This window comes from Lissotriton helveticus, chromosome 11, assembly GCF_964261635.1.
Source record: "Lissotriton helveticus chromosome 11, aLisHel1.1, whole genome shotgun sequence".
NCBI lineage: Eukaryota > Metazoa > Chordata > Amphibia > Caudata > Salamandridae > Lissotriton > Lissotriton helveticus.
Window position 1 is genome coordinate 1002472129 of NC_136072.1, and position 14453 is coordinate 1002486581.

The 14453-nt window shown below is 40.9% G+C and overlaps 1 protein-coding gene across 1 annotated transcript in view; it reads right to left on the minus strand.

Moving 5' to 3' along the window:
• MYO1H (myosin IH) overlaps window positions 1-14453 on the minus strand; it is a 749175-nt gene that overhangs the window by 639088 nt on the left and 95634 nt on the right. The gene's annotated exons all lie outside the window — the stretch shown is intronic.

Below are 14453 nucleotides of genomic sequence, written 5' to 3' on the forward strand. Positions count from 1 at the left end.
CCTACCTATTACCACTTTACTGAAGCAGTAATAGTTTGGGAAAAATAATGATAGGTTTCTATGTTTTTATAAAAATTCTGGGGTACCAGCGTACTACCTAAGAAGTACTGTGGTACATAAAACACTTAAAAAAAATATGTAAAAAAATTGAAAAATACTGTAATCCAATATATTTTACAAATATACAGCTAGATTCATCATAGGCCCGTTTTGCGAGTCCTTAATAGCGATTATTAAGGAATCACTATTAAGGACTTGCAAAACGGGATTCATGTAGGAATAGCAAAAAATATTGCGATTCCTACATCATCCTTATTTGCGATTAGCAAATTGCTAATCGCAAATAAGGATGCGATTTCAAGGGTGCCAGGCATGTCCAAAGGACACCCTGTAGCACCCCTGAAATGGAAATGTAGCCTGATGTTGCGCACACACATGTCCAAAGGACATGTGTGTGTGTAACATACCACTTAGAAAAATGCACTAAAGTGCATTTGTCTAAGTTTTCGCTATTTACCACGAAGTCAGACTTTGTGGTAAATAGCGGGCGGAAATTGCGAATTCGCATATTTTAAAAGTTTCATGAATTGCATTTAAGGAATCTCAAATAGAGATTCCTTAAATGCAATTCCTCGCAAATATGCGATTTCGCAAATAGCGATTTTTGCATTTGGGATGATGAATCTCAAATGCAAAAATTGCGCTCGCAAAGGGCCAGATTCTGAGAATCTGGCCCTTTGCGAGCCGATTTTTCGTTCATGAACCTAGCTGATAGTCTACTACAGTGTATTTTCAATGTTTTGTTTGTTTAATTCTTTACAAAAAGTATACAAAAAGTATATTCAGTACTGGGGTAATACCTACAAATGACTGCGCTACTTAAAAACTTTTTTTTAAACGTATTTGCTAGGAAAAACAGCGCTACTACATAAACTGTCTCAAAAAATATATAGATAATATATTAGTACATTTCCCTATGCATCACCACTTTAATGAAACCTACTTACCTACATTTAAGGCCCTAACTCAGAACTCAACTAAAGTGTATTAGAACTAATATTTAAATTTTTCATTTTGTAAATGCAGAAATTAACCAAATTATATACTGCATTGTCATCGGTATGTACCGTGGTATACCACAGAGTTAATGCAGTATTACATGGCACAATATTTCACTAAGGGACATATTCATCATTGTATTGCATTACCCATGCGTCATGCATGGTATCGCAAGGGCAATGCGGTATACCAAGTAGAGTAAGGCCATCATGTGTCGCTCTGCGTTGCTTGGGAAATCAGGAGAAATGCAAGCTCAAGCCTCTGCCTTGCGTTACCCTGCACACCAAATTCTACATTCCTGCTAAATTCATCCGTTCAACCATTTTCAAACTACATCAATTCAAACTTGACTGTACAAGATGATACTCCACTATAAGACACCACACTCAACTGTACGGCACACCACTCCACTTCACTGTGCAACATGACACTCCATTCTATGAAAAGTCACTCCACTCCATGACATGCAATTCCACTCTATGACAGTTCACTCCACTATAAGACACTACATGCCACTCCACTCTACGACAAGCCACTCTACTCTATGACACACCACTCCACTGTATGCTATTCCACTCTGTGCCACTCCACTCTACAACACCTTCCAACACTGTACAACACGCCACTCCACGTACAAACACTCCACTCAACAGTATTTGACTGGGTGCCACTACATTCTACTCCACTCCACTACAGGCCACTCCACTTCAGGCTCTTCCACTGTACACTACTTCACTCTCCCTAACTACACTCCTCTCTACTCTGTTCTACAACACTCAGCAGCATTATATGCCCCTCCACTCTACCACACAATACTCCATTCCATAGCACTCCACTGTACAACAGTGTACTCCAGTCTATGTAAGTGTACAGGACTCTAGCTCAGTCTATGCCACAGTACGACACTCAATTCTACTGTACGACACTCCATGCAGCTCCCTCTATACCACTCCAACCCACTTTACTGCACACAACTCTATGACACACTTCTGCACTCTAGTCTACTCTACACCACACCACTCTATGCCACTCAACCCTACGACATTCAATAAAACTCCCCTCTACCACACTGTACCTCACTCTGCTGTACTCCATGCCACTTCAGCCTACAACACTACCATCCACTCTGTGGCACAACACTCTGCTCCACTCTACGACACTTTCCAAGACACTATGACATGCCATGCCTCTCCATTGTATAACAGTTCACTTCACTCTAAGGGCCGATTACGATGGAGGATGGATCGCCCCCGCCGGTGGTCACCGTCGGCCCGGCGGGGGCGATCCGCCCGCCATCCAGACAACAAAGACCCCTTGTCATATTATGATGACTGGGGGGTCCACGGCGGACAGAAAGATCGTCTGCCGCTTTTCCACCGGTCGACTCGCAAGACACCCCCATCCATATTACAATGCAGGCAGTCACTCTCCTTTCCATGGTGGCATTGCAGCCATGGAAAGGCTCGCTGTCCTTGCTGTTGGGGGCTCGTAGTGGGCTCCCAGGGTTTTGGGGTGCACATGTGGGTTACCAGCCTGTTCCATGGTCGGACCACGTGGCCATCTACTTTAAAATAAAAACCAACTCCCCTATCACCCGTCGAAGGGATCGTTCCCTCTTAGCTAAAACTCGGGCCTGGAAAAACATTCAAGGTGACCAGTTAACTAAAATGCTGTCCAGAAATGCCCCCTCAATAGAGGATAGCAATGGTGAGGCTAACAAATTCAATGTATGGATCAATCAGGCTATAAATGAGCTGGCCCCTGAGGGAATAAAGAAACCAAGGAGACGATTAGTCACCTCACCGTGGTACACAGCTGATGTTAAACTTATTAAAATTAAATGCCGACGCCAGGAACGGATCTGGAGATCCGACTATAGCGTCCAACACAGGAATTAATATACTAGTGCTCTGCTAGACTATGAAATAAAGATAAAACAGGCTAAATCAGCCTTCTTCACCCCAAAAATTCAAGAGGCCACGAACTCTTCGAAGGAACTATTAAAAACCGTAATGAATCTAGCGAAGTGCCCTCGAGACACAATTTTTGTCCCGGACCAAAATGTTGTGGATAATCTGGCCCTGTTTTTCCAACAAAAAGTTCAAGCTGTTTATGATGAACTCCACAACTTGTCAGCAGCAGTGGGAACTGATTACAGGGAAGAAACAGAATCCCCTGTGAACCATCTATCTCAACTTTCCTCCCTAAATGAGAGCCTGGTCACAAACCTGCTAATCCAAACTAAATCAGGCTCACCCCTGGATCCATGTCCCCCTTATATACTTCACCTGGCCCCGAAGTAATTAGCTTTACTTTGACTCCTCTTCTTAATGAGATAATAAGGTCTGGAGTTTTCCCTCAAAGATGGAAAAAGTGCTGCATAAGACCCATCTTGAAAAAGGAATCTCTGGACTCATTGGAGACCAAGCACTACCGTCCAATATCCTGTCTTCCTTTACCATCCAAGATACTTGAAAAAGCAATGAATCAGGAGTTAATGGAATTTGTGGACCTTAATAACATATTAGGCCCCACACAGCACGGCTTTAGGTCATGTAATTCTACGGAATCAGCCTTAATAATGGCCACCGAGGAAATCCGCAGGACCATGGACAAAGGAGGCAGAGCTGTCCTAATACTGCTGGATTTGACGGCAGCTTTTGATACCGTTAACCACGGGGTCCTACTAGAATGGCTTAAAGCTGTAGGTATTACAGATACAGCCTTAACCCTACTTAGGTCCTTTTTAGAAGCCCGAGTACAGGAAATCCACTGGGAGGGAATTCACTCTGGGGAGTTTTTTCTCCCGTGTGGAGTCCCCCAGGGATCAGCGCTCTCCCCTACCCTGTTCAATCAGTACGTGACCCCACTGGCTAAACTTATAAAAACTCATGGCTTGCAACTGGTGTCTTACGCTGACGACACTCAGTTAGTGGTGTCACTCTCCCAGATGGTAGAAGTCACAGCGGAGCTGGATGAATAAGAACTTTTGAAGCTCAACACCGAAAAAACAGAGGTGATTGAATTCGGACAAAAACCCTCTATCTGGAGTCATCTATGGTGGCCTCCAGAAGCTGGCACCTGCCCCGTCCCGGCACAAAAATTTAAGGACCTAGGATTCATGATTGATAAAGACCTAACATGTACTTCAAAAATCAATCAAGTCACATCGGCCTGTTTCTTCACAATCAAGGTCCTTAGGAAAATACTACCATTTATACCTTTTACATTGAGAAAAACAGTAGTTGGAGCCCTGGTTCTATCACGCATTGACTACTGCAACGCTATGTATTTAGGAATTGGTGAAAGACAGTTCACAAAACTCCAGTCATTGCAAAACGCTGCAGCCAGAGTATTGTTAGATCTCCCCAAACATCACCCGACATCTAACAGTATTCGACAACTCCATTGGCTTCCTTTTAGACGAAGAGTGCAATTCAAGGCCCTCTGTCTAGTCCACAAAACTGTAAATGGAAGAGGGGCTGAGGACATGGTAAACCTCTTTCCTCGCTATGTGCCGTCTTGCACACTAAGATCGGGTAGTCTGGGCTTGATCTGCCTGCCTAGAACAAAGAGATTGCGTTGGGGTGGCAAGTCTTTTTCCTACCAGGCTGCTAGACTATGGAACACCCTGCCCACCGAGCTACGCCTTGATACAAATGAGATCCGATTTAGAAAAGCTTTGAAAACCTGGCTCTTCTCCATGGCCTAACTGGTAGTTCTGTCTCATTCCTCCTACAGCGCCAAGACGCCTCGGCATAAGTGCGCTTTATAAATAATTCAGTCAGTCAGTCAGTCTATGGTATCCCCCTGCATTGGCATGGACAAAGTGGCAGGCACCATGCGGTGCCTGTCACCTTGTGCATGCCAATGCACATCGTGCATTCCCAGCATTGTGGCGGGCGGTGCAGGGAATAGGGGATGCCACCGCCACGGTGGCGGTGGCAACCTGATTGCAGGTGCGGGACCGCCGCACCCTTTGTGGACGGTCCCACATTCGCTACTGTGGCAGGCGGTCTTTGTCCGCCCGCCAACGTAATCAGCCCCTATGACACTTTACTCCACTGTGCGCTAAGCCAGGCCACTCTACTCCACCCCATGCCACTCTACTCTACAACATAACACACCACTCAATGACACTTTATTGCACCCTGTCCTATGTGACTCTAATCAATAACATTTCACTGTATACCACAATACAATACTTTATCCCCACTCTCCACCACTGTTCAATACTCCAATAAAAAGACCAAAATATCGATTTTTAAACCAAATATATAGGTTAAAATAGTAAATATTTGTATGTATCACATTACTATAATGTGAAATACATAAATTTAAGTAACATTTTATACTAAATATACAAATAAATAGATATGTTTATATATACATATATATAACGTAACACTATTGTTAAAAAAGATCATTTTACATTTTACTATAAAACACACACATATATATATATGCAAACATAAAAGAAAAAATACATTTGCCAAAAACATTTTTTAAAAGTAATATATATATAGAGATATGTATACAGATATTATAAAATACTATCAAATTAAACAAATAATAAAATCACATATAGTTAAACAGTGAAAAATAAATATACTATTTCTACTGCAATGTAGACAGCAGTAGGGAAAGAGGTTGGACTCTGGAGGGGTACAATTTACTATTCCCACTCCAGTCTGTACAACAGTAGGGAAAGAGTTGGACACCGAAGGGCTTAAATGTATTATCCACACTCCAATCTGTGCCACAGTAGAAAAAGCGCTGGACACCGGAGGGGTACAATTTACTATTCCCACTCCAGTCTGTGCAACAGTAGGTAAAACTTTGAACATCAGAGGGATTACATTTACAATTCCCCCTCCAAGTTACAACTGTAGGGAAAAAGTTGGACTCTGAAGGAGTAAAATTTGCTATTCCCACTCCACTCTGTGCTGCACTAGAGAGAAAGTACTTCACTTCAAACAAATAACATATTTTTGCGACTCTATTAATTAACCAAAAATATAAAATTCTTAATATAAAAATTATAAATATATATTTAAAAAACTAAACAAAAAACATAACTATTACAATTTCTAATAATTATTATCAATTAAAACTAATAGTATTAATGTAATTAAAATGCCACACTATTTTCCCAGAAACATAACAGCCAACAATTAAAATATAATTGAAATAAACTATGTATAATGCAACTAACATATTAAGTAATAAATGAAACAATTTTTAATAAATGAATACTTAATTTTGTATGCATTATTACATAAATAACTTCAACCCTATGCCCCTTTAAACACAAAACTCACCGAATCTAAAACAGAAAAACAATTATTAAATAATTTACATAATTATAAATACATTAAATAGTTCAATTACAATGAATAATTATTTAGTAATTAATTATTACTTAACTTCCAAACCTATTCCCCTCCAACCTGCACCTAAACATATAACTTGAAAAATATCATAATTACACAATTTACCTAATTCATGATCAATTAAATAATACAAAATTAGTTTAAAATGTATTAATAATTTATTATAATTAATGAACTTTCCACCCTTTGCCCCTATAAGTTTAAGAACCCACACCTAAAATACATTTTGAAAATATAATTGCACAATTTACATAATTAATTATCAATTAGGCACTTAATAATAAACCAATGATTGATTATTAATCAATTAGAGTGAATTAACTTCCCACCCTTTACCCCTGCAAACCCAAAAAACCCCACTTAGAATATCACTTGAAAAATGTATTATTAACACAATTTACATAATTAATTTTCAATTAAATAATTAATATTAATTCAAAATTAATGAATATTTTATTATAATTAATACATTTCCCACCCTGAACCCCCTCCAAACCTTACAACCCACTACAATACTATAAAGTACAATTAACGATAAAATTAAAATTATATATAACTAAAAAGTACAAACTATATAAAAAAACATTATCAACAGTTACACAAACAATTAATAACATATTCAATTAGAATATAAGCTAAAACACATAAAAATTGTTAAAAAACTATATTCTTTACTACTATATTTTTGTAAATGATATTAACAACACAGATATTTTTCACAGTGATATTACTTATCTTAGCAAATCGATATTTTTGTAAACAATATTTATGCATCATGATATTTATGTATCCATTTCATTCAATAACTTTATTTCGATCTGAAAGACCATAAAAAGTGCATTGTCATAAAAATACAAGAAATATGTACAATTGAATAATCGATAATACATGACCTTCCAAATAAAAAAAAAGTTGTATATTTAAAAACATATTGACAGTAGTAAAGTGCATTTTTGATTCTTCTTGGACCTGGTCCCGATCCGGTACTAAGGTACAGTACATTGATCTGTTAAAAGACCATAATCAAAAATTCCTTGCCAAAAAACAGTTAAAATTGAGGCACTAAAACCAGAGTAGGATGAAAGGAAAATGGGATTAAAATGCTGCAATCATAGGGGCAGATTTATGAAGGCTTTGCGCCGCCGGTGCGTCATTTTTAACATGGGAAAAAGTGACGCACCGGCGGCGCAAGGCCTTCATAAATCTGCCCCATAATTTTTATCTTAGAAAGGTCCGCAGTACATACCACATTGAATTTAAAAAACGAGATACGGCAAAAACAATGGGGGCATGCGTGTCATACTTTAAGACTCTCAATGCCACAGCGCAGTGGACAAACCCTAGATTCCTACATAATTGGATGAGCCAGCACTGCCGAGGTAGTGTATAGGTAGGACAGCAGAAAAGAGCATGCAGCTCTATCTCTTCCTTACAATTACAAGCAGGGCATCCACGAGTGTGTATTGGACCATTTGTTTGTAAAAGCGTGGAGCGGTAGGGTCCCTAGTCAAAACTGCACATACAGTTCCAGGCTATACTCGTCTTTAATTTGCATGAAATCGTCTGCCAAACGGCCGCAAGACGAGCTTTCCTGGGTGGCTGAAAGTTTATATGTTTTGTAGGATCTCACCCAACCGTGTGATCAATGGACAGTATTCCTCAGGTGATCTCCATAGATCTATTTTACCCAGTTTGGTACAAAGGTCCCTTATATGCTTTTTGTGGTGCCTGGGAAGCTCAGGAAGTCTCTAAGCTCCGATCGATAGGTGGCCAATTCTGGGGTCACCCATAGCTGCCAAAAAGTTAAGGGTCATACCCCCAGATTCATCAAGAACACATTTTGCTAATCCTTAATAGCGAAAAATACCGAATCGCTATTAAGGAATAGCAAAATGCTATGCATCAAGAAATCTCAAAAAAAATTGCGATTTCTATTAATTCGTTTAGGAATATCTCTCCATTCATTCCTATGGGCCTAGAGGCCCATAGGAATGAATGGGAAGACAATCTCAATTTGCTAATCGCAATTAGCGATTCGCAAATTGAGATTGCGATTTCAAAGGTGCAGGGGTGTCCAAAGGACACCCTGTTGCACCCCAGAAATGATGTGTGCACATATGTTGCGCACACACATGCCCTTAGGGCATGTGTGTACGCAACATGAAACTTTGAACAATGCGCTTTAGTGCATTTTTCAAAGTTTTTGCAAATTACCATGAAGTTGTACTTCATGGTAATTTGCGTGCCCTAATAGCAAATTCGCTATTTTTTCACTTTCATGCATTGCATTTAAGGAATCTCAATTTGAGATTCCTTAAATGCAAAGAATCGCAATTTAGCGAATTCTTAATTAGCGATTTTTGCATTTGGAATGATGCATCCCAAATGCAAAAATACCGCTCGCAAGGGGCCAGATTCTCAGAATCTGGCCCTTTGCGAGCGGATTTTTGTTTGATGAATCTGCCTGTAAGTGCGATCTCTTCGCTGATGGACCTAATGCCAAAATCCAGATGTAAAGGGGTGAGGGAGGTGCTGGAGGGGAAAACTAACAGCTGCCTCATAAAGTTGTTCTCTACCTTGTTCAACACAGGTGGTAGAGCAGTGCCCCCACAATTCTGCCCCATACAGTGTAGCACCCCTTGCTTGTGTTTTATAGATTTCAAATATTGACTCCGCTGGTTTAAATGCTTGCTTTAGTAATCTGCTGCCCCAATTCAAAATGCTCTGTCAAGTAAACGCCCAAGTAATCAAAAACGGGTACTCTTTCAAGCAAGGTGCCATTCAGAGATGGGTTGGAGCGAGACTTGCTGTCAGGGTTAAAGACCATATATTTGGTCTTTAATGTATTGATCTCCAGACCCTATTCTTGCACAAGGTATCAAAGCTATCAAGAATGTAGTGGATCCCCATGGGCGTCTTCGAGAGAAGAATGGTGTCATCAGTGAACAACATCGCTGGGACCTTGCCAGAGGCAAGCCTAGGGGCATCGTTGTCCTTGACCTTTATAAGTTGATCAATAAGTCCATTGATGAATAGACAAAATAAACTGGGTGCAAGGACGCAACCCTGATGTGCCCCTTTTTTATCAGGAAAGCGGGGAGTTAAATTGCCAAATTTCTCGTACCTCACTAGGGCAAGGTTTTCTAATTGAAGCCTCACTATGATCCAAAGGAGAAAAGATGGAATTCCCAACTTTCTGAGTACGTCCGAGAGTTTGTCCCTCGTTACAAGATCGAAAGCTGACTTCAGATCAACAAATATTAAATAGAGACTGCCACCCTCTATTGTCACCATTTTCCAGAAGAGAAGTTGGAGTCTGAATATTTCTTCAACGGTAGAGGTGTTTTTCCTGAAGCCGGCTTGGTAGGGACTCAGGTACCCGAGCAAAGAGTTTCTGGGTGAGATTGATTAGGTTAATTGGCCTATAGTTGATAGGTAAAAGAGGACAACCTTTTTTAAGGACTGGGACTATTTCTTCCCCAAGCCAAGTGTCAGGGGGATCCATGCCGTTCATGACGGCCTTAAATAGGGTCCACAAATATGGTCCCCAAATTTTTGGCTCCTCCCAAAATAGCTCTCCAGGTAATTTATCTAGACCCGGTGATTTGTTTCAAGAAAGCTTACTAATGGCATTTAAAACGTCCGGCATAGTGATCCCTGTACCCACCTCCTGAGAAATACCAATAGTTGTTATTCGGAGTTTGACATTTGCCGCTGCAGCTTCCTTATCGGTGTATAGGGACTGGAAGTGATTCTCCCAAGCTTCAGAGGCTATATTCGGGTCAATGCCTGGTTTCCCTTCAGTGTCACCTGAACTAACTATTGCCCAGAAGGTCTTCAGATATTTATTGGAGAGTGCTAGTTTGAGGGTTTCCCATCTTTCCAGTTCCCATTTTATTTTTTGCATCCTAGATGGTCTCCTTGTTTTTCACCCGTTTTAATTTAATTTGTTGTTTGTCCTTTGCTTTAACATTATATATCACAATATTAAAAACTCAATATTTGTATAGTTTGATATTTTGTCCAAATACCATATTATAAATGTAGGTTATAACTGATGATGCTCAAATTAGAAACTTAAGTTATAGCTATAGAAATTCAAGCGTTTGTGCAGTGTAAGTTGAGTTTTGTAGAAAGAATAAAGTTTTCCTAACTTTAACTCAGCTTTTACCTTTGTTTTTTTTCATTAAATGTCATTTTTAATTTTTTTAAATATAAATGTGTTTCAAATCATAGTACCAAGTGTCATTGAGTTGAGTGCGGTTAAGTGCAGTGTGACAGAGTATAGTGGAGGATAGTATCACAGAGTAAAGTGTGGTAAAGTATTGTGTTGCACAGTGGAATACAGTGGAGTTGAGTGGTGTTCAGTGGAGTGTGGTATAATGCAGTGGTATACGGTGGAATTCTGTAAAGTGGCGCAGCGTACATTGCAGTGGTGTTCAGTGGAGTGGTATCCACTGGGATAGGATACACTGGATTGCAATAGAGTGGAGTGGCGCAAAGTGTAATAGTTTTGAGACAAGTGGCATACACTGGAGTTCTATACAGTAGAATAGCGTACATTGGAGTAGAGTAGATTGTTGTGGCATTCACTGGATTGGCATACAATAGAGTGCTGTAGAGAGTAGTAGCATAGAGTTTAATGGTGTAGAGTGGAGTAGCGTACGGTGGAGTGGCATAGAGTGCAGTAGCATATAGTGGGGTGGTGCACAGTGGAATAGGGACCCGTAGTGGCGTATAATGGAGTGGCTTAGATGGGAGTGGCATAAAGTGGATTAACGTAGAGGGGAGTGCGTACAATAGTTCAGTACAGTGAAATAGTGCACAGTGGCGTAGAATAGAGTGGAGTGGAACAGACTAAAATGGTGAAAATTAAAGTGGCATAGACTGCATTGGCATAGAGTGGAATAGTGTAGAGTGGTCTGTTGTAGAGTGGAGTGGGTTACAGTGGAGTGGGGTAGAGTGTAGTTGCTTACAGTCTAATAGTGTAGAGTGGCATAGAGTGGAGTGGCGTAGAGTGGGATAGCATAGAGTTTAGTGTTGTAGAGTGGAGTGCCATAGAGTGGAGCGGCATACAGTAGAGTAGTGTAGAGTGGAGTGGTGTAGACTGGATTAGCGTTCAGTGTAGTAGCATACAGTAGAGTGGTGTAGAGTGGTATGGCATACAGTGAAACAGTGCAGAGTGGAGTGGTGAAGAGTGGAGATGCGTACAGTGGAATAGCCTATAGTGGAGTAGCGTAGAGTGTAGTGGAGTGGGGTACACTTCAGTTGGGTAGAATGTAGTGGTGTATAGTTTAATAGTTTAGAGTGGAGTGGCATGCACTGGAGTGGTAGAGTGCTGTGTCGTAAACTTCATTGGGATACTGTGGAGTAGCTTAAAGTAGAGTGGTGTAGAGTGGAGTAGTGCTAAATGTAGTGGCGTAGAGTGGAGTGGCATAGAGTGGAGTGGTGTAGAGTGGAGTGGCATTAAGTGGAATAGGGTAGAGTGTAGTGGTGTAGAGTCGAGTGGTGTACAGTGAAACAGCAAAAAATGGTGTGGTGTATAGGGTAGTATGGGAGAGTGGAGTGGCATAGGCTAGAATAGCAGATAGTAGAGTGTTATACACTGGAGTGGTGTAAAGTGGTGTGGGGTACAGCAGAATAGCGTAGAGTCTAGTGGCATACAGTGGAGTGACGTACAATACTAGAGTGTAATGGGGTGGAGTAGAGAGTTGTAAACTGGAGTGGCGTAACGTGTAACAGCTTAAAGTGCAGTAGTGTATAGTGGAATAGTGTAGAGTGGAGTGGGGTACACTGCAATAGTTTAGAGTGGAGAGGCGCACAGTAGAGTGGCATAGAGTGCTGTGTCATAGACTGAAGTGGCATACAGTGGAGTATTTAAGAGTAGTGTAGAGTTGAATAGTGTTGACTGTAGTGTCATACAGTGGAGTGGGTTAGAGTGGAATGGCATGCAGTGTAATAGGGAAGAGTGGAGTGGCGTAGACTGGAATAGAATACAGTGGAATAGGGTATAGTGGAGATGCGTAGAGTGGAGTGCTGGAGAATGGAGTGGTGTACAATGGAATAGCATATTGGGGCGTGGCATACATTGGAGTGGTGTAAAGTGAGTGGGATACAGTGGAATAGCATAGAGTCTAGTGGAATACAGTGGAGGGGAGTACATTACAATAGTGTAGAGTGGAGTGGGGTGGGGTGGAGTAAAGAATTGTAAACTGGAGTGGCCTAAAGTGTAGTAGCATACAGTGGAGTACCATACAGTGAAATAGCTTACAGTGGATTGGCATAGAGTGGAGTGTCATACAGTAGAATAGCGTAAAGTGGAGTTGCGTACAATATAATTGCGCAGACTGGAGTGGCATACAGAGGAATAACATACTGTGGAGTGTGGTAGAGTGGAGTGTGGTAGAGTCAAATAGCATGGTGTGTAATGGCGTAAACTGGAGTGTCATAGAGTTTAGTAGTGTACAGTGGAGTGCCGTACGGTGAAATAGCGTAGAGTGAATTAGTGTAGAGTGGAAAGGCCTAGAGTGTAATAGTGTAGAGTGCAGGGGTGTAGAGTGGAATGCAGTAGAGTGGAATAGCACAGAGTAGAATGGCATACAGTGTAGTGGTGTACAATGCCGTGGCGTGCAGTGGAAAAACATACAGTGGAGTGACATATAGTGGAGTTTGGTAGAGTGGAGTGGCATACAGTGGAATATCGTAGAGTGTAGTGGCATAGAGTGCAGTTATGTACAGTGGAGAGTGTATATTGGATTGACGAAGAGTAGAGTGGGGTACAGTGGAGTGATTGAGAGTGTAGTGGCTTAAAGTAGAGTGTGGTAGAGTGTAGTGGCAGACAGTGGTTTAGCATACAGGGGAGTGAAATAGAGTGGAGTAGTGTAGAGTGGAGTTGCATAGTGTGGAATAGCGTACAGTAGAGTTGTGTATCATCGAATGGCATACAATGGAGTGGCCTATAGTGGACTGAGATACAGTATAGTGGGGTCAGTAGAGTGGAGTGACGTTGAGTGGAGTGTCATAGAATGGAGTGTCATAGAGTGGAATAGTGTAGAGTGTGGTGTCATAGAGCGGAGTTGTGTACAGTGGATTAGCGTAGAGTGGAGTAGCATACAGTGGAGGGTCGTACACTGTAATAGCATAGAATAGAGTGGAGAGTCATAGAGCGGAATAGCTTATACCTCAGGGATGTATGACGTTACAACGCATACTTTTACAACGCATACCTTTACAACACATTTTTTACAACGCAACATCCATTACAACGCATTCCATTACAACGCATGCCATTACAACGAATTTTTAAAAACTACCTTTACAACACATTCCATTACAACGCATAACATTACATTGCATGTATGGTAAGTATTGGATAGTGTAGGGGTAAAAATTACTATTCTAACTCCAGGGGGGTGCAACAGTAGGGTAAGTGTTGGATAGTGTAGGGGTAAAAATTACTATTCTTACTCCAGGGGGGTACAACAGTAGGGTAAGTGTTGGATAGTGTAGGGGTAAAAATTGCTATTCTAACTTCAGGGGGTGCAACAGTAGGGTAAATGTTGGATAGTGTAAGGGTACTATGCATTGTAATGTTATGCGTTGTAATGGTATGTGTTGTAATGACATTCATTGTAGTGGTATGCGTTGTAGTGTCATGCGTTGTAATGGTTGCGTTGTAATGGCATGCGATGTAATAGATGTTGTGTTGTAAAAGTTTCGTTGTAATGGTAGTGCGTTGTAAAAGTTGCATTATAAAGGTTGTTTCCCATACTGCAGTAGTGTAGAGTGAAGTCCTGTAGAGTAGAGTGGCATACAGTAAAGTAGCGTACAGTGGAGTAGTGTAGATAGAATAACGTTCAGTGTACTGGCATTCAGTGGAGTGGCGTACAGTTAAGTGCCATATAGTGGAATAACGCGGAGTGGATTGACATTGAGCGGAGTGTTATACAGAGGAATTGCATAGGCTGCAGTAGCACACAGTGGAGTGACATACATTAGAGT